General features: G+C 39.3%; 2 protein-coding genes across 8 annotated transcripts in view; both read right to left on the bottom strand.

The window, feature by feature from the left end:
• The window catches only part of SIPA1L1 (signal induced proliferation associated 1 like 1), a 383,378-nt gene that overhangs the window by 279,182 nt on the left and 81,198 nt on the right, over window positions 1-22,998 (bottom strand). For 5 of the 6 annotated variants that reach the window (XM_082451505.1, XM_082451510.1, XM_082451509.1 and 2 more), the window contains exon 2: window positions 10,712-10,778. The gene's annotated coding sequence lies outside the window, so the exon portion shown is untranslated. Of the gene's footprint in view, window positions 1-3,812; window positions 3,941-10,711; window positions 10,779-22,998 lie in introns of those variants that run through there. The other variant, XM_082451504.1, reaches the window with a different exon arrangement.
• PCNX1 (pecanex 1) overlaps window positions 1-22,998 on the bottom strand; it is a 499,400-nt gene that overhangs the window by 33,894 nt on the left and 442,508 nt on the right. The window contains exons 43-44 of one of the 2 annotated variants that reach the window (XR_014261021.1): window positions 10,712-10,778; window positions 3,813-3,954 (exon numbers count right to left, since the gene is read on the bottom strand). The gene's annotated coding sequence lies outside the window, so the exon portion shown is untranslated. The remainder of the gene's footprint in view (window positions 1-3,812; window positions 3,955-10,711; window positions 10,779-22,998) is intronic. The other variant, XR_014261020.1, reaches the window with a different exon arrangement.

The raw sequence follows: 22,998 nt of genomic DNA on the forward strand, positions 1-22,998 counted from the left end.
TCACTTTGCTGTACAGTAGAAACTAACACAACATTGTAAAGCAACTATACTCCAATAAAAATTAATTAAAAACATAGTCAAAATACAAAAGACAAATGACTTAGGAAATATTCTGAGGTCCCTGAATGGGTAAAGAAATACCACTGAATCTGTCACAAAAGCATTAATAGTGCCGTCCCATTTCCACCAGCTCAGAGCCCTAAGCCCGAGCACCAACACCATAAAGCAATATAACCTGGGGCAAACACTGATCTCTGTGAATACCTATTTTTCATCTACAAAATGTACAGATGACAGTTAAGCCTCCTTCCAGATCTATCAGACTTTTTTTCCTTCACATCCCAAATATAAACTAAGACCCTGCAGTCTTTTTACACAGACACACACATCAACACACGCATTTGGTCCCCACATTACTACCCTATTTCCAGAGTGGCCTAACACAAAAACAAAATGATATTTGATTACAAACTGGTGCCATATATAAGCAGTTCTCAAGTGATTGAGAAAATGATTCATCCAACTGTATGTTGGAATGAAATTGAAATGTGTACGCTGTACAGTGAAACATTCACTGAATTGTGCATTTGTTCATGTTTAAGATTATAAAAGCTTCTCACTTGGCTTTCATGTGATCTTCTATGTACTGGTTAGTCCACATATAACTTCTTCTGCAAGCTATCTTTAGGAGTGCATATTGCTACTTGATATTTTTATTTTGTTTACCACTTTTCACAGCACAGAAAAAAGAGGGGAACACTGGGGGAAAGTCACAGGCAAACTCATCCACAGGCAGAGATACATGAATGATCAGTGGAGAGTTTTGTTCTTGTTTATTTAACACAATCCTTAGTTCGAACCTACTGGTTTGAAAGGTGATTCTGTAAAAGGCACAACAGAGGTCTGTGAGTAGCAGCGAACATGCTAAAAGCATGGTACAGTGCATATTAAGAGCTTATCTCTGTCCATTGAAATTTTCCCTTTCAAAACACAGAAATAACATTGCATTGCTAACAAATGTGGTTTTCTTCTAAAGTAGTTCTTTTCCCCTAAATAACCAGCATTTTATGGTATAGGTCCTTTCTAAATAATATAGGGAGAGAGAAGAGTTTTCCAAGAAACATACAAATGAGTTCAAATGTCCACAGTGAAAAGACACATCTGAGGGGATGAGAATATGAAATAATATCCATCTGCCGGATTAGCCAGAACAGCCTCCCTGAGGAAAGGAACTTGAACATGTTTCAAGGAGGGAAAGGTGACTGACAGGTAGAGAGAAGAAAAGGAAACGCCAGGCAAGGAGAAAGATGCACACAGAAGCTACCACTGTGCTTTCTCAAGAAGCAGAGATGCGATGTGACGTAACGTGTGGCAGAGATTTATTTTAGTCATTAAGACAAACCAAAAGTGGAGAATACATGTCACTTCACGCTCTGAACCTCGGTTTCCTCGTCTGTTACAGGGGAAGGGTGGCCCACATGACTTGGACAGCTCGCTTCCTGGGAGGCACCACACAGGCAATGAACACCTTACAACCCTGCGAGGTGCATGGCTTGGGAGCCCATTGACAGATGAAAACAGCGAGGCTCAACATCCCGATGAGGCCTCCAGGTAGAAGATTTTAGATGTTAAAAAGAAAATGCACGAGGACTTCCCTGGTGGTGCAGTAGTTAAGAATCCGCCTGCCAACGCAGGGGACACAGGTTCAATCCCTGGTCCAGGAAGATCCCACATGCCGCAGAGCAGCTAAGCCTGTGCGCCACAACTACTGAGACTGCACTCTAGAGCCCACAAGCCACAACTACTGAGCCCATGCACCGCAATTACTGGAGCCTGTGTGCTCTAGGGCCCACGTGCTGCAACTACTGAGCCCGGGTGCCGCAACTACTGAAGCCCGCGTGCCTGGAGCCCATGCTCTGCAGCAAGAGAAGTCACCGCAACGAGAAGCCCGCCCACCGCAACGAAGAGTAGCCCCCGCTCACTGCAACTAGAGAAAGCCTGCGCGCAGCAAAGAAGACCCAATGCAGCCAAAAAATTAAAAAAAAAAAAAAATGCACGATAACTACTGTGGAGAAAGAAGGGGCATCATATTAAGACTGACTTCAAAAATCCGAGCTCCTGAACATAATCAACCGATAAAATAATGGTTATATTCTTTTCTTAAGGGAGCAAAGGAATAAGGAACTGTATCTGTCTTCCCTGTCATGCTAGACAAAGGAAAGCAAAGGGGTATAGACCATCCTTTATTTGAAGAGTGTCCTCTAAGAAGTCCTTTAAGGGAAACCAAAGGACAAAGCATGGTATGTCTTCCTGTGACAGCAGTGGCTCTCATTTAATTATGTATTCCCTCTGCCTGCGGTGTCCATAATGAGGTAGGTGTTACACTGAACGTTCAGCACATTCCTTAGCCGTTAGAACAGAGGTGAACAGTTAACTGAAGGGGCCTTCCATCCTCAGAAGCACAGAAGACAGCCCTCACACCCAGCTTTACCACCAATGCACAGATTCTAAAACAAGCTGTTATTTCTATACAAAAGCTCAACAGCAATTATGACAATGTACTTGTCATTATTTAATTGCAGAATTCCATACGTATAAATAAATTCACATCTGGTAGCAAAATAGAGCCCAATAAATAAAACTAGCCTTAAAAAAAAAAATTCATAGCCAAATATTATGTTAATGAGGTCTACTTATTTGTAAATAAGTCAGTTCTTCAAATTTAGCCCCAGCTCCATCCCATTTCTCTAGATAAATATGTGGAATTAAAGAACACTTCTATATATTAAATTCTCTCTGTTGATGGGAGTCACTCTGGTAAAACAATTTGGGAGTATCTATTACAATATCCCATGACCTGACAACTGCCTAGAGAAACATATGCCCACGTACACAGAACCAAGGACAAGGATATTCTTTGCAGCTTTCTTTGTAATTGGAAGCTATCGGAAACAACCTAGAAGATCAGCAATAGGAAAATGGCAGAAAAACTATGGTATATTCCCATGACTAGTCTACATAACATTAGGCAGCAGTTAAAAAGAATGAACCAGATTTATATCAACTAGCATGGACGGACCTCCAAACCATGTTCCTGAATGACAAAAAAAATAGTGATATTCAATCCACCACCAATTACGTGAAGTTTTAAACACAAAATACAATACGTTTATATTATAAATACCAAATCAACAAAGTGTTTGCCTCTGGAGAACAGGGGAACCAGCAAGAGGAGACAGGGAGTAAATCTTATAAACTCATTTATTACTTTTATTAAAAAATTAATTTAAAAAAACACCTTGCAAGGATGTTACTGGGTTATCAAATGACAGGATTACAGAATAAGGTGAAATACAGATATCCCTGCAACCACTGCTAAATTAAAATCTAATCAAATGTAAAAGAAGACAAACTAGCAGGAGCAACCAGAACATCACAAATGAAGCTGGGGTTTTATCTGATGAAGAACAGAAGACTGTCGACTTAAATGGCCACATGAAGCTTCAAGCTGGTATAACGAATTATTATTGGCGGAAGCTTGCACACATATTCTTTTTTTCCAGGCTAAAAACTTGACAGCAACTGAAAGAGGACCTAATATAGAAACGTCAAGATTATGTTAACATCACTAAATTGAAACAGTTAACGCTCCCTTTAACCACTAAGAATCCTTTCCCACCAGTGGCCAATGTTTATGGGAGAATGCAAACAACTTTTTAATAAAGGTCAGCTTACAGTAACAATAACAAGGAGGGTTCCCTTCTTGCAGGGACTCTCCAGAAAAATCAGGGCCTTGCATGGGCACCATTTACCTCCTCAGCGAGGAGTGAACCATCCTCAGCCAGGCTCTCATTTATACACCCATCCATAGCTCCATTCTTCAGGGAAAATAAAATGGCTCTCGATTCAGGCAACTGCATTGCCAATACTATGTCTATCTATCTGTAAGAAGTCCTAGAGTGAAGAAGGAAGAAAGGAAGGAAGTGAGGGAGGGAGGGAGGAATGGGGCGGGGGGAGGGAAGGAGGGAGGGAGAGAGGGGAAAAATAACCAATTCGTTTTTGTACTACATATAATCTACGTAAGATTTACTTTAAATACAAACGCATCCTTCTCATTTTTAGTTACTATAATGCCATAAGATTTAACAGAAAAGAAAAACTAATCATAGAAGAGTAAATAATAACAAACTGTCCTCCTTATATCATGTGTTAAAAACATCTTATAAAACAGCATGCAAAGTATGATCCCAATTTTGCTTTTAAAACATATACATGGTCACGTAGAAGGACAAAAATGAAAGAAAACTATTAAAATATTAGCAATCCTAAAAAGCAAATGACCCAATTTCTCCTACAATAAATTACATGAAAAAAAGGAGAGAAGGAAAATGTCACAGATTAAGAAAGTCTTGAAAGACACAAACGCAATGCGTTCATCAGGCTTGGATCCTGATTCCAACAAACTTTAAAACGACAATTTTGAGACAAAGGAAGTGAACATGGACACCAGGACAAACTAGAAGTAAATAATATTAAACAATAATCATTAATTTCATTAAGGGTAATGACATTGTGACTATTTTTGAAGTCATTATCTGTTTAAAATTCTTACTGAAGTATTTTGGTTAAATGGTATAATATCTGGGGTGTGCTTTAAAACTCAAAAAAAAAATTTTTTTAAACAATCAAAACAGGAAGAAGATGGATGGAACAAGAAAGGCAAGATGTCTGTACTTGTTGAAGCTAGACTGATGGGAACATGGGGGATTGCTGTGCTATTCTATTTTTCTGCATGTTTGAAAAACCTCACAAATAAAAAGTGAAAATGCTTGTAGGGCTAGTTATCCCTGGGTGGTAGAGACTGGGTGATCTTGTAGGAATTTGGTGATTTTTACTTTGACGTCTGTGCCTTTTAGGAACGTCCACATTTTACACAATAAATATGAATTACTTTGGTTGTTTGAAGAAATAAATGTTACTCTTTTAGTGGATGGATGGATGGATGGATGGGTCTTTCAATGCCCAGTTCCAATGATGCCACCTCCATGGATTTAATTCTCCCTCTACAGACACCTCAATACATTTTACTTGTACTTCCACTAAAGGCCTAATTACATTTGATCACTTAGTATGACAATTTTTAATTATGTCTTATTTCCCCCTTTAGAAAAATAAGGGGCATTTCTTTTTTGTATTTCCATTCCTGTCAACACTAAGCAAAAAGCTCTCTAAATAATTGGAGTTAAATAGTTATATACTTAATTGAATTAACTTTTCCACTAATAAATCCAGGGAAGAAACAAGCGGCAATAGCAGCAGAATATCCTACTGCTTGTAACTACAAAATCTTTATGGTTAGAACATGCCCAGAGGTCCCTATACCCATCAAATGTTACCTAGACAATTTCTCAGACCATTTATTTTCCAATTGACTGGGGAAAAAAAACATCAGTCAGTTGCAGAAAGGGGTCAGTTACTGAACTGAGTTAGACTTTTTTTTTAAATGACTCCTTGAAAAAAAAAAATCAAAGTCTATTAGTTCTTGAGCAACCATTCATTATTTAGCTACTGAGGACTCCTCCAGAGCACTGATCAGTCCATTTTCATTAAGGAAACCATTACAGGAAGAACACAGAGCTAGCCATGTGCGGAGACAAACAATGGTTTGAGAAACATCCCCTGCTCTGAAAAGGCTGATGTTATCTGGAAGGGCTGTACACCCACAACTCTCATAGACTCACTAGAAACTCTGGCATCTTCTGTGCAGATGTGAACAGTAGCTTTCCTCAAGCCTAGGGTCTTGCTTAAAAGTCATTTCCAGGGACTTCCCTGGTGGCACAGTGGTTAAGAATCTGCCTGCAAATGCAGGGGACATGGGTTCGATCCCTGGTCCGGGAAGATCCCACATGCCACGGAGCAACTAAGCCCATGCATCACAACTACTGAAGCCCACACTCTCTGGGGCCCACGCGCCACAACTACTGAGCCTGCGCTCTAGAGCCCGTGAGCCACAACTACTGAGCCCACGCGCCATAACTACTGAAGCCCACACACCTAGAGCACATGCTCCGCAACAAGAGAAGCCACCACGATGAGAAGCCTGTGCACCACAACAAAGAGTAGCCCCAGCTCGCTGCAACTAGAGAAAGCCCGTGCACAGCAACGAAGACCCAATGTAGCCAAAAATAAAGAAAGAAAGAAAGAAACAAACATGTCAACTAAAAAAAAAAGTCTTTTCCAAAAAGACACAATAAATCCCTCCTCCCAGGAGAAGGAGTACCAAGACCCCCAAAACACGGCATACTGGACACCCCTACACATAAGACTTCACCCACCACATGACCTGAATTTTGCTTGCATGATTTTGATGAAAGCCACTCAAATACTAGTGAAGACATTTACAAGTTCCTTTTATGTCTAAAATATTCTTAGGTATTGACAAACATTAAAACAAAGCTCAGGTTTTAAAGCAAAACCCCCACCACTAAGAGTTTCCCAAGGCCTTTGAGAAATACCAGTGTATCATGAAGAACTGGCAGGTGCTAGCTCTCCCCAAGTTTCACCTCTCATTCCATCCTGTGATCCGCTCCCAGAAGCCAGGTGTTCAAAAATGCTTTCACCCACCCAGGTTTTCAAGGCAGGTAGGGGAGGCAGAGCGATGCACAATTCCCACCCTGCCCTCCACCCACACTCAAACACAGTTCATGTTCTTGCTTCTCTATTTTCTGATTCCTTACTTTAGAAGTTCAAATCTACTCCTAACAGCAAATTTTAAATTTACGGGACAGTCAAGAAAGTGGGTAACATGGTATCGTTAGAAAGAATCATACCCATACAAATCCAGGGCCCTCAAAATATGAGCAGGTACTAAGAAACAAGACACTCCTCCAAAGACAACTTAATTCCTATTCCCATGTGTTCTATTTGTCACCAATGAATTTAGAAGAGGCAACGCTCTATTTGATGGGGACAGCTGTACTCTTAGGTTCTGAAGAAGATAAAGGTAAGAATTCGGTGAGAATAAGTTGTTCTCACTGAAAAGAGGAAGGTGATGATAGCATTAGCAAATGTGCAGGGGTCACAGTACAGTTCTACAGTCTGTTAAAATGTTTTTTTTTTTAAGAACAAAGAAGAAGCTTTGAATAATAAATAAGCACAATGAAATAATGCTGAAGTGACCCCCAGGCATGCCAAATTCAAGTCAAATTAGTCATGGCCAAAGACAAAAGGAAAACTCTGCAATCATCCCTTTGCTACTCTAAATTTTTAATATTTTCATATTACATTATAGTCAGCTTTTAGTTAATAAAATTTCAACTTATATTTATCTGAAAAAATCTTAAAAATGATACAAATGAACTTATTTATAAAATGCAAACAGATTCACAGACTTAGAAAACAAACTTATGGTTACCAAAGGGGAAAGGTGCGGGGGAGGGATACCTTGGGAGTTTGGGATTGACATACACACACTACCGTATTTAAAATAGATAACCAACAAGGACCTACTGTATAACACAGGGAACTCAAAATTCTGCAATAACCTAAATGGGAAAAGAATTTGAAAAAGAACAGATATATGTATATGTGTAACTGAATCACTTTGCTGTACACCTGAAGCTAACACAACATTGTAAATCAACTATAATATAAAGTAAAAGTTTAGAAAAAACAAAATATAAAATTTCAACTATTATTTATCTGAAAAAGTTGCCTCCCTTTTGTACCCTCAGTGCCACTGTGAAACTCTAATTCAGATTGACCCACAGAATCTAACAAGTCTACTCAAGGTCAACATTTGAGCTTTTTTCTTCTAAGAGTTAATATATTCAAACTCCTGTTATTAGTTAATCTACTGTCTTTGTCACTGGGCTATGTTTAAAGAGGAAACTATTGGATATAAACAGCTGTTCTCGCATGTTTTAAGGAAGACATAATTTGTAAGAAAAATGAGAAAAGGGGTAGGGTGCATCAGTGGATAAGAGGGAGTTCTACAGTATGGACAGCCAGGGAGAAAATGTTTTCCAAGCTTCCATTTCTTAACTGATTTGTGAATCTGCTATAGACGTTCTATCATCTGGATGGCCAATGTAAGGCATTAGATTATTAGGTTTCTTGCTACCACTCCATATAACACCAAGAAAAGTCTAGGAGAATGCAATGACATACATTTTTTTTCTCTCTTTTTACACTTACTAAATGGTTGGGACTTCCCATAAAACAACAAAAAGGATATCTTTACTTTTGTGTATTACACCCACAAGCTATTAGTCTTAAGTAAATGTGACTAGTGTTATTCTTTTTTATTTTATTTTCAAGAAAAAAAAGAAGTGAAGAGCTTTTTAAAATTTCCTCAGTTACTCTCCCATGAAAAGCAGAAGCCTGGAATGCAATAACCAAACTGAAACAAGGGAAAAATTTAAGTAATATCTCACTCACCTATGAGTACCTAATTGTCTATACAAAAATGGGAAAATCCAAAGAAAAATATACTTGAGAAAATTATTCAAATGTCTTAAAGTTAAAAGCTAAAGCACATAATTTAGTCAGAGATCATTTTCAATTAATATCACTCCGTTTCTCGTTGGATGTTTAGAAAGAATATAGCAATTTTTTAAAATTGTTAAGGGAAGGAAAAAAGTATACTTTCTCAGTTCAGTTTTATATTCTAGAACAACACTACTCAAAACATAAATAAATTAAAAAGTATAAGAATGATGCATTCAATAAGATACACATAGGACTACATATAAAATACAAGGTTTTGTGGGTTTCGGCTTTATGGATTTTTTTTTGTCTTTTCGGATTTTTGTTTTCTTTTGAAGGAAGGGAATTGTTTTGGATATTCCTTAAATAGAGAGAAGTTAGGAAAGAAGAATCGATTTAGAAAAGCCAAGAGTCATGCCACCAGTAGGTGTGGAGAACTGTTGCATTCATGGCTTCTTCCCCTCTGTTGCCCCAGTGGAGCCAGTGTGCATGAATGCATAAGAGAAGACTCTCCCACCTCACCTAACAGATGTACTGTACCAGCATCATCAGATATTACCACCGTTAAAAGAAGTGATCTAAGTGCCCAGGCGTTCAGGTTATTAAACTCAATTTAAAAGACAAGATGTAGCTGCTCCAACATAAAAGCTAAACAGGCTTGGCCTTCATAGTAACCCTAGAACTTAACACTTCTGCTAAGAACTGTCATATTCAAGTGTACCAACCAGGAGATGATCCTTATTTAAGAGTATTTAAAAATACCTTAAGACATACAGGGAGTGCACTGAAGGTGCACATTTCAATAGTATACAGGTACTGAGGAGAGAAAAAAAAGGTAAATCTTGGAAAACAACTTCCAAGATAGAGGTGAAAACCAGAGGGCACTCAATAACATGCACTGATTTTTTCGTCCTTCGCGAAGTACCTGAGCTACAGCTACCTACATTGAGCAACCCTGCAGGCTGTTTGCTTCACCACTCAGCAGTTTTTTGATGGTTGCAAAGTGCTGCATTCTCAAAGGTAGTTTTTCAGTTGTGTTGCTAATAAGAAAACTTAGGCTCTTCAAATGGCTAAAAATTACAGAGATCTAGAAATCTTTCTTGGATTCCTACCTCTTTTAAAGAATGACTCTGGGAATGGTCAAATCAATGCTAACAGGAAAGTGTCCTAATGTACTTTAAAAACATTTTCAGAGATAATCATTCCCCAATTTCTCTTACTGAAATTCAAGGAAGGTCAGAAATAGCAAGCCACTTTGAAATCAGTGCTCCAATTACCCAGCGGGCGTCTGAAAAGAAGCCCTCAGCTCTGCACACAGGTTTACAGAGGTGAGATGCTCAGATAACCTTGACTGTCCTTTATAGAATGCAGCTCTCCAGAAGAGCTGGCTCCTTAGGCAATTTGTTTCTGCTTCTGACAAAGCAGGCGATAAAAAATTCCCAAACTCTTTGTTTCAGCATCTGGCTGAAAAGAAGGTTAAGTACAAAGTACCAAAACCAAAGAAACCTACATAACCCCAAACCACTTTTTTATCTGAATTTAGGAGCTTAGCACATTATAGCATTTCAGTCTGTAGAAAAGTCTCTCTCAATCGAATTAAACTGTTATTTTGTTCAATGAGAATGTCGTTTGACAACTGAGTCAAATGTTTGAGAAATATCCACTAAAACGCTGGGATAGGCACAGGACAGAACTGGGTCTCTACCTAGCAGTAACCAAGAGCAATCACTTAAATCAATGCCAAATGTCAATCAATCAGATCATCCAGCCATCTCTCAATTTTTCAGGATACACTTGGTATTCCAAATTATACATTAATGCATCAGGGTTAACAAGGCTCTTATTCAGAACATGGGTTGGGGTACAACCTCCCATCAAATTTTAAGAAACACATAGAAGATGTTCTGAAATGCAATTATTATGGAATGAAAATAGACATATGTAACAAAACTATTTTTATTATTAAGTTGCCAGAAAAATATCTTAAGTATTTACTGTAACAATGAAAATGCTGAATTCAGAAATCAATGACTAAAAACGGCACAGGAGTCTCCCCTCTTCCCCACTTCTGCCTCTCAGCAGTAGAACAACAAAGAAGGAAACACCAGTGGGGAAAAAATATAGAATCCAAATTTACTAAATCAAAAGTCTGCTGTGAGTGGCAGGTCTTCTAGGAATGAACACAGGAGTTCGACAAGCCTTTGTGACTTATCTACCAACTCACCTGATTCCACTTCAAAGTTGGTGGTAAATCTTGCTTCCGAGTCCAACTTGAGGTATTCTCGCAAAACCTAGAGTAAAATAATTATGAACTTTAGTATAAGATTATTTTCAAACTCTGAAAATAGTAATAAAGGGGAAAAATCATAGCTACAAAATCAAATCATAATTGTGAAATGTCATACTTTACCTCTAAAACCCTCTTTAATTTGTAATCTCTTTATGTGCAGTTCAACACACACTTAAATTTAAGCCAACCAACAGCCACTCCCACTTATACAACAAATTCCTAAACCTGACTGTTCAGTCTGGAAGATCACGTTTCTCTCCACATGATCTGATCAGAAAGTCTGGGGAGAAACCCAGGAACCAACATGAGTAAGAAGTGCCCCAATAAGGTGATTTTGATGTAGCTGGTCTATCACCTGCCTGTGGGAACCACTGTTCCCAACCAGTGGTTCTGCACAGGGGGCAATTCTATACCCCAGGGGGACATCTTGCAATGTCTGAAGATATTTTTGGTTGTCACAACAGAGGAAGGGGTTATACTACTGGAATTTAATGGGTAGAAGCCAGGAACACTGCTAAATATCCTACAAGGCACAGGACAGTACAAAGACTTCTCCAGCCCAAAATGTCAATAGCAGTGAGACTGAGAAAGCCTGTTCCAAAGCAACCAAACATTCTGACGATATAGAAATTGTACAATTCTCACACTGGTCATTTCAGATAGGCTATATATAAAAACTCTACTATAACCATAAAACATTTCCTGTGACTGCAGGCATATTATTAGTTAAAAGAATACATATATATGCCCAACATTAAAATTTGCAGCACATGTACCTATTTCTAAAAATATTAAAATAAGTCAGACTATACATGTCCAAAAGAGCTTCCAAGAAACCAAGTTTTAATATTTGCTGAGATGAAACACTATTTCAAACTGGGTTAATTCCCAAACCCTGTTCCCAAACATATAAAATGGAAGCTTAGAAGAGTAAGAAGAACCAGAACTTCGTTTCACTCACAGATATTTCCAATTCCTGGTGAGGACAAAGGGGAAAATTTCCCAGCCTGTCATCTTGGATAGTAGGCCATCTTTCATTCAGCCAAATATAAAGGTACTTCAAAACTTACACTACTTGCATTCAAAATGAGACTCGCTGAGGGCCTACCATGTCCCTGGCACTATGATCTTACATAATACAGCAGAACAGAGTTCCAGAAGACCCTGCAACAGGTCTTTCCTACCCTACCATAATCAATGGTATAAACATCAGACGAAAACTGTGGGAAAAAGAAACCTAAAAAGGATATTCTGAGCATCGGATACCCCAGATGATGAAACTTGCAGTTTTCACATGATTGGCCTACAAATTGCACCTACAGAATGGGTAAGGAAGCCTGGAACACTTGAAATATATACTTTGTTTTGTTCATCTTAATTAATAAGCTATAACCAGCTAATTATATAAACAAAACACACCTGACAGTCGATTTGCACTAGTAGTCTACTTAGAGACATGAACAAACATGCCAATGTCAAACTCAAGTGAAAGGATATGATTTATAAACATACTTAGAAAGATTCCACCAGAATTACTCCATTCCAACTGGATAACATTTCCATGATGTGGCATATGCGCTTATATTCTAATTACAGTCTGATTTCTTCCCCTGAATCTCCAGTGCTATAAAGAAACTACACAAATCAAACTCACCCACAATCATCCCAGGCAGCAAGCACCTGGCTGGTTGGCAGGTTGACTGGTATTCCTATCTCAAAGCACCAGGGGGTTCAGGAGTCCAGGTAGAATCTGTGGCAGAGGCAGGGTTCCAGTCTAGAGCTCCCTACCCAGCCCTGGAGACCTGTGCACAAGCCGTATCATTAGGAAGCTTTGCTGAATGACACGCTTTTCCAAAGGTAGGGCTAACACACATTCTAGATTCAAGATGCCCATTAACTCAGTGTAGAGCCAAACATACCCCCACTACAAAAAGAAGACAACCGGGGAAGGCAGCCTCAGACAAAAGCAGAAAAACAACGACAAAGACAAACTTCTTAATATCCATCCATGGCTGTGGCTTTACGAAGCAAAGTAATTTGAGGGCCTTCCTTTCTTCCTCCAAGAAAGGAAGAAAAGAAAGCCCAAAAATAAATAGGAAGGTTCAGAAATATTAGTGCACAATCTGAAATTTAAGCCCCACCTCCATTTTTCTAGATTTAAATCAGCCTTCAAATAAAAATTCATAATTAAATTTCAAAACATAAACACTTCTTTTTCTCTCTCTCTCAGCAGTAAAATATATTCTGTTCCAAAAAAGAAAGCTTGCTCAATTTCCTGTCAAAAGCAATCCAGAGAAGGCCACCTACACTGTAAAAGCAGCAAGAAAAAGAAAAAAAAAATGCTGAAGAAAAGCCTGTATGTGTGGGAGTGTTCTAAGTGAAATGTAACTACCACTCTGGATTTTAAAAGCTTTTTTTCCTCGATCATTCTGAGAAATATAAAAATTAGTGTAACTGCTAAAGAGAAGTTTGTCCTCTAACTTATCTAAGGAAAACAAGCCCTATGATGGATTTTAGTTCCACGAAAGAAAGAGAGGAGGGGGGTGGGCAATTCAAGGTTTTACCCCGCGATTTTCTGTACTAAAAGGAAAGGGTAGATTCTACCAAATAGATAACTTGCACTTAACGTTCACAGAAAGAGAAGGCTGCTCTGACAATTAACCCTCTCCCCATAACACCCTACTCCCATCTCAAACCATGCAAATTTTTAGACTAGGGCCAGCTTGGTCCTAATACGCTTAACCTAAACCTTTGGGGGCTAACCAATCATACACACAGTAATGAGACGACTAGACTGTGGATTAGGACAGCATTGAATTCGCCACTCTATCAATTTCCCCTTACCCTGCTTATACTTTCTGAAAACTCTAAATTCTAAGACGGCAATCAACCAGCCCAATACATTTTACTAAAAGCCTACTGAAACATGCTCAGTACTAAGGCAGAGGCAGTATGGTAAAAGAAAAAAAAAAAGAGAAAGAAAAAGAGGGGCTTCCCTGGTGGCGCAGTGGTTGAGAATCTGCCTGCCAGTGCAGGGGACACGGGTTCGAGCCCTGGTCTGGGAAGATCCCACATGCCGCGGAGCAACTAGGCCCGTGAGCCACAACTACTGAGCCTGCGCGTCTGGAGCCTGTGCTCCGCAACAAGAGAGGCCGCGATGGTGAGAGGCCCGCGCACCGCGATGAAAAGTGGCCCCCGCTCGCTGCAGCTGGGGAAAGCCCTCGCACAGAAACGAAGACCCAACACAGCCATAAATAAATAAATTAAAAACAAAAAAAGAGAAAGAAAAAGCAAGCTTAAACAGCTCACCAGAAAACTGAGGAGAAAAGAATAGCACAAAGTAAGTTGAAACTAAATACAATATTATCACTGAATTGAAACACAGTAAAGTGCCAGATTTCTGTAAATCATACTTTCCCTCGAAAGAAGTTAGTCACAAAAACAAAACATAGTTGAAGGGAAATAAATAATGAGCAGGGAAAAGAATATAGTAAGGAAATGATGGTGAATATTTTAAAACCAGAATACCAAAAGACAAAACAAGATACAACAGGAAGCCACACAGGAAGGGCAGTTGCCAGACAAGACAGCACAGGAAAGCAAACCTCTTAAACCCTTCAAATGATTGGTTTGATAAGCTAATGATATTGAAAAAGTCAACTCACAGGAGGGGTCTTTTTTGTTTTCTGTAATAATCTCAGACCAATGTACCAGAAAAAAAAAAAGAAAAAGAGCTGCAAGACTAGAACAAATTAATTTCCCTGAACCACTTGAGAGTTAAGTAGCCAACATCACGGCCTATCACCCCTACAGAGTTTGCTGAGTCATTTCTATAAACAAAACTGCAATAACTATGAACATCAACACCCAGAAATTAACACAGACATAGTATGGTCATCTAATGGTCCCAACAGCGCCCAGGTTTGACTTTCTCCAATGATCCCAATAGTGTCCATTTTAGTAAAAGGATCCAATCCAGGATCTCACACTGGCACTGACCTTTCACTGCTCATTAGTCTATATCAAACTAGAACTCCTCAGACTGTCCTTGACTTTCATGAACTTGACAATTTTGAAGATTTCAGGCCAGTTTTATATTGAATAGAATGTTCCTTACTTTGGGTTTGTTGATACTTAATTGTTGATTAGATTCAAGTTACGACTTTTCAGCAGGAATACCACAGAAAAATTCCTTCCTCTCGTTGTACCCTATCAGGTAGTACGCTATTTTGATTTTTTTTCCCTGACTGGTAGTGTGAACTTACATCACTTGATTAGGGGGGTATCTGCCAGATCTCCCCACTGTAAAGTGACTCTTTTCCTCTTTGTAATTAATAAGTATTTTGTGAGGTGATACTTTCAGACTATATAAATATCCTATTTCTCAACCAACTTTCACCCAATACTTTGTCCATTGATAATTTTTTTAAAAAAGTAATTTTTTAGTCCGATAATTTCAACCATTTTAGTGGGGAAAAATGGTATTTAGAAACCAAGATCTGGGTGTGCGTATTGCAACTGGATTATCACTATTCCTAGGTCATCTAGGTGAACAGAAGCACACACATATATGCACACACTTACTTCTTCATTTCTTTCTATATCTATCCATGTACACTGCAAACCATGAGTTCATACAGTTAGCCTGAATTCCAGTCCAATACTGCAAGATTCATTCTAGTTTTCCCCTTTCCCTTCCTATAAGAGTGGTATATCTAGTTCCCATTAACCTCTATTTCCTTACTGGATTCACCCCCACCCCCGTGTCACGCAATGCTGTCCCTACGTCTGACCCAGTATCAGAAACAGCCTGCTCTACAGGATCAGTAATGCGGAAGCCTAGGTAAGACAAAAACGTCTTAGGTAAAAACCACTCTACACCAAACACCACAGAAAAAACTGCAACCCCACATCCATGACCATCAGCAAAGGCCAAGTGGAGAACCAAGAGTTCTACACTCCCTGGCAGTGATGAAGCACTCTTATTAGAGACTACATATAACAGGATGCCATTTTTACAGGGCCCAAACAGGCAAAGCTAAAAACACACAGTAGTCCCTTCCTATTCTCAAAGGACACGTTCCGAGCCCCCCAGTGGATGCCTGAAGCCACAGATAATGTTGACTCCTATAACAGGTACCTCTCGGAGATGCTGCAGGTTCAGTTCCAGACCACTGCAATAAAGCAAATATCGCAATAGAGCAAGTCACACAAATTTTGGTTTCCCACTGCATATAAAAGTCATGTTTACACTATACTGCAGTCTACTAAGTGTGCAACAGCATTTTGTCTAAAAAAACAAGATACATACCTTAATTTAAAAATACGGCTAGAGAATGCTAACCATCATCTGAGCCTTCAGGGAATCGTAATCTTTTGGCTGGTGGAGGGCTTGAAATATTTTGAGGATTACCAAAATGTGACACAGAGACACGAAGTGAGCAAATGCCTGACACGGGGTTGCCACAAACCTTCAATTTGTAAAAAACACAATATCTGCGAAGCACAATAAAGCGAAGCGTAATAAAATGAGGTATGCCTACACATACCATGTTTTTTCCTATGCATACATACATATCATGCATGCATACATGATAAAGTTTAATTTATAAATTAGGCACAGTAAGCGATTAACAACAACAATAATAAAACAGAACAATTATAACAATACACTGTAATAAAAGTTATGTGAATGCAGTCTCTTTCAAAATACCTTATTGTACAAAGTTAATGCCTTTTCTGTTTTAACTAAGCACTTACCACACACTGTGGCCATAACTTTTGCGGTCTGATATGTGGCAGCAAACTAGCACAAATTTCTTTTTCCTTCTTCACAATTTCATGGGTAGAAGATTCATTCCTACCTTACCAGCAGCATATGATTTTTTTTTCTTTCCTTATTACATCAAGAACTTTCACCTTTTTACTTAAAGGAAGCACTTCGCGGCTTCTCTTTGGCACGTGTGAATTGCCAGCATCACTATTCTTGTGCTTTGGGGCCATGATTAAGTAAAATAAGGATCCCTTTAACACAAGCAGTGCGATTCCACAACAGTCAATCTGATAAACTGAGCCGGCTACAAAGTGACTAACCGGGAGGGGATATGCTGGACAAAGGGATGGTTCACATCAGGGGAGGGACGGCCCGGGATGGCGCGAGATTTCATCACATTACTCAAAACAGAGCACGATTTAAAACTTATGAATTGTTTATTTCTGGAATTTTCCATTTAATATTTTCAGCCCACAGCTGATCACAGGTAACTGAAATCACAAAAAGAGAAACCTCGGATAAGGGGGAACTACCCCTCGGATAAGGGGGGGCTGCCGTATTGTCTACAGATACACTCATTTTAAAAAGCAAGGGAGTGCTGAACATAAAATTCAGGACAGCTCTCCCCTCCACAGGGAGGCAGGAGGGTGGGATCCTGGAGGAACACACAGCAAGTTCAAGTCCTGACCCTGTTCCAGTTCTTAGTGAGAACCTGCACGTGCTGAGCACCAGTTCCTTGACAGACACAGTGCTTCACCAAACCACAAAGTCTAGCACGGTCTCAATTTTACATTTGAGATTTGAGGCTTAAAGAGGTTAAGCACGCTGCCTGTGGTCACGCAACTAATAAACAAGAGCTCAGATACAAACCCAGGTCTGACTCAAATCCTCTTTCTACTGTGCCCTCTGCTATTCCTCCAACAGAGGAAAGAAGACGGGTAGGAGAAGTGAAGTTACGATTCTGAGGGTAAGATTCCTTCTGTGCCTCTGAACCATTTCCAGAATGGTTTTCAGGGTATGGGAGAGTGTAGGCCAAAACCAGGGGGGTAAAAATCTTCCTGAAGGCAGGGACACAATCCTTTAGGGATAGTTTCTATCACATTCCATAGGCTACAAATTCTAGTTCAATTCAGTCACTCATAAGGTCTCTCTTTAGAGGGCCCTGGTAAAATCCTACTAATTGTTGCTTGGTTTTGTTTTGAAATCAGGGGACAAGGGAGAGAAGACCAGCAGCCCATTCATGAAATTCCAACCACAGCCTAAATATGGTGCATCTGTACATGACTTAGTGCACAGCTTGAAACATGAAATCAGTGACACAACGTCGGGCCCTTTTGAAGAATTTATACAAGGAGATAGGAAGGCAGAACAACAATACTACTCCAAAGGAAAGACCGGGACATCCTGGGAAGCTTAGATACCACTCAACCACCTGAGGGGGTTTAAAAATGCTAAAACCCCAAAAGATGGATCTCCTTAAAAAGAAAACAAAAGGAAAAAAAAAAGCAAAAAGATAGTATATTTATCTTCTCAAAGACTCAGAAATAAACACATTCTAACTGCATTTCTGGTAGAAAAATCTCCAGAGGCTACTGAAGTGATTAATAACAACTCACACCACCTGGAAAAGTCTCATGATCAGCACTAATGATTTTGCGATCTCAGTTCACGCTTTCTAAGTTTATCTTTAAAAAGGAGTAAGTTTTTCCAGTGTTGATTTCCAGGGAGCAGAGTATAAATTGAATCAGAAATAACTGTAAGCCTAGCCTCCCTCCCAAAGCCTCCCCCCCAAATTCACGAAGCTCTATCTTCCCTCTCTATCAACCTTCTCTTTCTGAAGAGGAAAAATCTAGACCTAGGCGAGAGACTATAGGAAATGTTACAGAACAAATGAAATAAAAGGACATGTGCAAGACGGTGCAAAGATAAATCAAAACTCACTCAAGCTTTATATTGTAGCCTAAAATTGTCTACAATATATAAAGGTTAAGAAACATAAAATCATCCTGTAAATATAATAAGCACACAAAAAGCACACACACAAAAATAAATCTCACTAGATAAAAAAGGGAGGTCATTTAAAAGAACTCTTCAGGACCAAGCCTTTTTTTTTTTTTTTTTTAAGCTTTGTAGTTACTTTCTTTATGAAAAGCAATCAGGTGCTGTTGAAATCAGCATCAGGCATTACAGAGACAAGAAATTATCCTAAGGAATTTCTCAGTGAGGATGACAAACTGAATAAATTAGTCCATAGGCACTTGTTTCTTTCATCCTACTGTATTAAGCTTACGTGATCACAAGATGAGCAGCAATTATCCTTGAGAATTAAGGGAGAATAGCCCAGCTTTAAAGGAAATTTAAAAACTGAAACATACATAAAAAATGTATTTCTTTAACATCAAAAAAGAGAAAACCTGGAAACACATTAAAGAGTTTCATTGTAAATTCCCAGATAATGAATTTTGGGTAAAAATCAATACGGCTATTGAAAAATAAATCCTCCCAAGCTAATCTAATTTACTGTTATTGAGACAACCCACTTATCAAGGGACTGCAGGAGTTGCATTTCTTAACGTTAATGGATTTGACAATTCGTGAAGACACAGGAAAAATGTTCTTCCCAGAAAAGCACATACCAGTGGTTCTTTGATCCCGAGTTGTACAAACTACTTCTTATTCTTCCTTTCCCTGTAATTCTAAGCATAAAAGTTCTACACAGAGAAGGAGAGAGTCAAGCAAATAAACTGACTGGAAAAAGGCTAAAGTGGTGATGACAAGAGAAACAAGTCCTTTTACAGGCTTATTATCATCGTAAGGCTTCTCCATCTCTATTCATTTGCTCAAACCAAAAACCTGGGATTCATTCTCCATTCCTTTCTTTCACAGCCCATATCCATGCTGTTGTGACCTATAACTTCCACCTCCTGAAGACCACCTTGAATTCCTCACGCCTCCCCACCTCCACAGTCACCACACTGATCCCAGCCACCGTTCTCTCTCAACTAGACAGCTGACCCACATTCCTCATTCATCTTTCTACCCCTGATCAATTTTCACAGAGTGGTCACATTGACTTTTTAAAAGGCTAAACTATATATTATCCCCCTGCTGAAAATCCCCCAATGCTTTCCATGTCCTGAGATGCCAAGAATGTGAAGGATGTAAGATTTTACCCTAATTTCAAGCTAACAAGTTAGCTGCCACAGTTGTATGGATGCTGGCAGAAGACATGAGACTCTTGGGTCAAAGACAAAGGACTTCATTACTCATAGCAATAGCAACAACCAGAGTATCATTACTCACAGCAATAGCAACAACCAGAGTATCATTACTCACAGCAATAGCAACAACCAGAGTATCATTACTCACAGCAATAGCAACAACCAGAGTATCAGCACTTTTGGTGCCAGTCCCTTCAGTCCCAATTCCCATGAGGTAACACAAAAAAGGCCAGATGACACCTGCACAGCAGTGGGTTGTGTAACAGGAGAGGAACCCTAAGCTTAATGAACCCAAGTCTTTTACAATGGGCAGTAAGCCCGTCTGACCTTTTCCCCAGAAGGAGACATTGTCTTTACTACACTAGACAATAGTGTGCCTGATCTTTGCTCTGGAGGAAGACACTCTATCTTCCAAGGCTACTGACCATACAAATCATCCTTGAAAAGGCAGTCCAGAACAAAGGTAGACAGTGCAGAAACATAAGACACATGGAAAACTCTCTTTCAACACTAGAATGAAAGTCAAATTTCTCAATATGGTCTACAAGGCCCTAAAAAATTGATCCCTTCCTCTTCATTTTCATGTGGAACCCCCTGTCTCCCCAGCTTACTATGCTCTAGCTCCACTGGCCATCTTTGGTGTCCTCTTAAATAAGCGAAGCTCTTTGCTGCCTCAGGGCCTTTGCCTGTACTGGTCCTTTTATCTGAAATGCTCTTTCCCTGGCTTAGACGTCACTTCCTCAGGAAGACCTTCCTTCATCAACCTATCCATTTACAACCCCACACTCACTGTTCATTTCCTTTTTTTTTTTTTAAAATAACTTTAAAGGCTTTTTTTTTTTTTTGGTTGCACATTGGGTCTTTGTTGCTGCGCGCGGTCTTTCTCTAGATGCGGCGAGCGAGTGCTACTCTTCGTTGTGGTATGCGGGCTTCTCATTGCAGTGACTTCTCTTGCTGTGGAGCACGGGCTCTAGGTGGGCAGGCTTCAGTAGTTGTGGCTCACGGGCTCTAGAGCGCAGGCTCAGTAGTTGTGGCGCATGGGCTTAGTTGCTCCACGGCATGTGGGATCTTCCTGGACCAGGGCTCAAACCCATGTCCCCTGCATTGGCAGGCAGATTCTTAATCACTGCGCCACCAGGAAAGCCCTCATTTCCTTTTTATCACTTTGATCACTCATTCACTAACCATTTATTGAGCACCTACTATGTGCTAATCATTATTATTATTGTTTATTTATTTACTGACAGTCTTCCTTTTGAGAGTAGAAACTTTGTCTTTACATTCAGCCACAAAGGCCCAGAACTTAAAACCATGCCCTCAATAAAATTCTGCTGAATAAATGAACAACTATTACAATATGAAGTACTGAAATATTTCCAGGTCAATATGGGAAAACAGCAGAGCACTGCACCAAAGGATGGAATAAGAAGCTAAAGTCCTAAAGTCAAACCCTGGAGTCATCTTTTGGTAATACATGAGCAATTCTACTAAGCTCCCTGTAAAATGAAGAAAATCCCTCTCCCGCTTAACTCACAAGATTATGTGAGGATCAAATGAGGGAATCTATTTGGAAGCCCTTGCAATGCTAAATATAATTTAAAACAAGTAACAAATTGATAGTTAACAGTCATGAGATAGTTATTCATTCAACAAGAATGTACTAGGCCCCTACTATGAGGCTGACCTTATTATGGGAATTTATAATAAAAATGTATAACTTAAAATGAAATTAGAAAACGTTTTGTTCTTTAATAAACCTGAAGGGGAGTCATTTTTCCCCTTTAAATACCCTATGGACATACCTTAAAAACTTTCAGATAAAAGGTGAGTCACCTTTATCTGCCCCTGATCCCAGAATATCATGTTTTTTTGGTTACTTAAGTGATTATATATATATATATATATATATATATATATATATATATATATATATATATTCTTTTTCAGATTCTTTTCCCTTATAGGTTATTGTAAAATATTAAGTATAATTCCCTGGGCTATAGAGTAGGTCCTTGCTGGTTATCTATTTTATATATAATAGTGTGTATATGTTAATCCCAACCTCCAACTTTATCCCTCCCCTCTTTCCCCTGTGGTAACCATAAGTTTGTTTTCTATATCTGTGGGTCTATTTCTGTTTTGTATGTAAGTTCATTTGTATTAATTTTTTTTTCAGATTCCACATATAAGTGATATCATATGATATCTGTCTTTCTCTGTCTGACTTACTTCACTCAGTATGACAATCTCTAGGTCTATCCATGTTGCTGCAAATGGGCGTGATTTCATTCTTTTTTATGGCTGAGTAATATTCCATTGTATATATGTACCACATCTTCTTTACCCATTCATCTGTTGATGGACATGTAGGTTGCTTCCATGTCTTGGCTATTGTAAACAGTGCTGCAGTGAGCTTAAGTGATTTTTTTTTTTTAACTTTGGGTTTATTTATTTATTTATGGCCATGTTGGGTCTTCATTTCTGTGCGAGGGCTTTCTCTAGTTGCGGCAAGTGGGGGCCACTCTTCATCGCGGTGTGCAGGCCTCTCATTATCGCGGCCTCTCGTTGTGGAGCACGGGCTCCAGACGCGCAGGCTCAGTAATTGTGGCTCACGGGCCTAGTTGCTCCGCGGCATGTGGGATCTTCCCAGACCAGGGCTCGAACCCGTGTCCCCTGCATTGGCAGGCAGATTCTCAACCACTGTAACACCAGGGAAGCTCCAGCTTAAGTGATTTTTAAGCAAGCCATTCAAATGCCAATTTAGAAAAATTTTAGACTATATTTACATCCCTGAATGCCAATCTCCAAAACAGGAATTCTTAGCCTTCTGACAAAGTTAGGAATTTATTAATTTTGTCTCCTTTTACTGACTTCATGTGAAACTAAACACAGTCTCTGCATTGTAACATGGTGTGTGTGTGTGTGTGTCTGTGTGTGTGTGTTTGTGTGTGTGTAAAATGAAGGGAAAGTAAGCTGCATCTTAGATTAAAAAGAGCAGCTTCAGAGTCATCGCACCAGGTGGCCAACAGGCGAAAATGCTGACGTGTGAGCAGAGGACGGGCAACTAGACTGCAAACAGGGACACTCAAGGCAGACACACCACACAGCTGGCGTGAGTTCACCAATGAACTCATCTTCTATGACCTCACAATAAAATTACTCGAAATTAATTAAAAAGGGTATTGTTTCTATGATACAAAATGAAGCATAAACTGATAAAGATGAGT

The sequence above is a fragment of the Balaenoptera physalus genome (assembly GCF_965194825.1).
Source record: "Balaenoptera physalus genome assembly, chromosome: 2".
NCBI lineage: Eukaryota > Metazoa > Chordata > Mammalia > Artiodactyla > Balaenopteridae > Balaenoptera > Balaenoptera physalus.